Source organism: Zea mays, chromosome 7, assembly GCF_902167145.1.
Source record: "Zea mays cultivar B73 chromosome 7, Zm-B73-REFERENCE-NAM-5.0, whole genome shotgun sequence".
NCBI lineage: Eukaryota > Viridiplantae > Streptophyta > Magnoliopsida > Poales > Poaceae > Zea > Zea mays.
The window spans coordinates 22,046,735-22,049,265 of record NC_050102.1 but is presented as its reverse complement, the minus strand read 5'-3'; positions in this window follow the sequence as shown (position 1 = coordinate 22,049,265).

Here is a 2,531-nt window from a genome sequence, read left to right as displayed (position 1 = left end):
TGTATTTATAGCCACCAACCACTTCCTAGCCGTTGCTCCATTCTGCTGAGCGCGGACGGTCCGCGAGCCAGGTCCGGACGGTCCGCCCCTGTAGATCAACGGCTGAAAATGCAACGGTCAGCAGTAACGACTATATCAACGGCTATATATAATTTAATGCGTTGTCAGATGTCAGACAGACCCAGTCGCGGACGGTCCGCGAGCCTGGCCCGGACGGTCCGCGAGCCCGCTATAATTCATTTCTCTGAACTCGTCACCTTCGGGTTTTTTGGTTTCTCACCTACCGGACGGTCCACGCCTGGGGCCGGACGGTCCGTGCGAGGGCTCAGACGGTCCGCTCTTTTTCCTCCGGACGGTCCATAGTGCAGACTTGGATTTTTGCATTGGTTCTGTCCGAGTGTCATCCTTGTGCCGCGGACGGTCCGCCGCAAGGGCCCGGACGGTCCGCGCTTGGCCTGTTTTTCCAAAAAGCTTCTCCTGTCCGGAATAATCTACGGTATTCCGGACAGTCGATTTAGTATAGTTGTAGATGAACCTTTGGCACCTGTAGAACATATAATCTAGAGCAAACTAGTTAGTCCAGTTATTTGTGTTGGGCAATTCAACCACCAAAACTATTTAGGAACTAGTTGTAAGCCTAATTCCCTTTCACTCGCAACACAACCCAATGAGTTCACAACTCCACTAGAGCTCTATATGCTATCACAAAGAAACAAATGCGCGAAATTGATGTCTTGGTGCTGAGGAATGTTGTAAGTATGCTTGGTGTTCTCTTCCATGCGCCTAGGGGTCCCTTTTATAGCCCCAAGGCAGCTAGGAGCCGTTATAAGCAATCTGGGAAGGCAATTCTTGCCTTCTGTCGCGTGGCGCACCGGACAGTCCGGTGCACACCGGGCAGTGTCCGGTGCCCGATTTCTTTCCTTAACTGGCGTAGCCGACCGTTGGCAGCCAGAGAGCCGTTGGCGCACCGGACATGTCCGGTGCACACCGGACAGTCCGGTGCTCCCTTCTAGCCGTTGGCTCGGCCACGTGTCCCGCGCAGATCGCGCGGCCGACCGTTGGCCCGGCTGACCGTTGGCTCACCGGACAGTCCGGTGCACACCGGACAGTCCGGTGAATTATAGCCGTACGTCGCCGGTGAATTCCCGAGAGCGGCCAGTTCGCTCGAGCCAGCCTGGCGCACCGGACATTGTCCGGTGCACCACCAGACAGTCCGGTGCTCCCAGACTGAGCAGACTCTTGGCTGCTCGAGCCAAGACAATTCCAATTCGATTTTTCCTGTTTCCAGCACTTAGACACAATACATTAGTCTCTAAAACAATGTACTAAGTCTGAGAAACATACCTTTATCCTTGATTTGTACTTTGTCCACCATTTTACACTTAGGCACTTGTGTTGGATACTAAATCACCAAAATACTTAGAAATGGCCCAAGGGCACATTTCCCTTTCAATCTCCCCCTTTTTGGTGATTTATGCCAACACAATATAAAGCAAGTAGAACAAATACAAAATTAATTCAAATAAGAACTCAAATTGTTTTGATTCAAATTTGACATATATGGATCACTCTTTGCCACCACTTGGTTTGTTTTTGCAAATCAAACTCAAATTTCTATCTCTAAGTCAAACACACATGTTAAGACATAAAGAGAGTCATTCCAAGAGAAATTGATTCAAGATTTCAAAAAAACTCCCCTTTTTCCCATAATCAACACTTCTCCCCACAAGAAGCCAACTTTTGACAAGAGAGACAATAAAAGAGCTCCCCTTTTTCCCATAATCAACACTTCTCCCCACAAGAAGCCAACTTTTGACAAGAGAGACAATAAAAGAGTTTTGACACACCAAAAGCTCTATTCTACTATTTTCAAAATCTCTCAAGTGGTAGCTGATCCATTTATTGCTTTTGCCTTTATTTTCTCCCCCTTTGGCATCAAACACCAAAACGGGATCAATCTTGGCCCCTTTAACCCCATTGCCTCACCAAAATCTTCAATAAGAATGTAAAGGCAATAAGAGTACATGAGATGAACTTGGAATAAGTTACCTTCTTATCGGAGTGCAGTGGAAGTCTTTCATGGTCCAAGTCCATCTTTTCCCTTTCAATCCTCTTTTGAGACTAAATCAGGCAAACTCAAGCACTTGGTTAGTCTCAAAGGGTCAAGTTGTAACTCATCTCCCCCTAAACTTGTGCATCACTTTGCAACGGACTTGTGAGGTCCAGGGAGTGTTTGTACAACTTGAGCACCATTACTAAGCAACAAAATGCATAAAAAACATGATCAAAGGCATAAACACATGTATGCTATAAATCAATCCAAGTTCCGCGAATCTAAGACATTTAGCTCACTACGCAACCTACAAAAGGTCTTCTCATCTAGAGGCTTGGTAAAGATATTGGCTAGCTGGTTCTCGGTGCTAACATGAAACACTTCGATATCTCCCTTTTGCTGGTGGTCTCTCAAAAAGTGATGCCGGATGTCTATGTGCTTTGTGTGGTTGTGTTCAACAGGATTATCCGCCATGCGG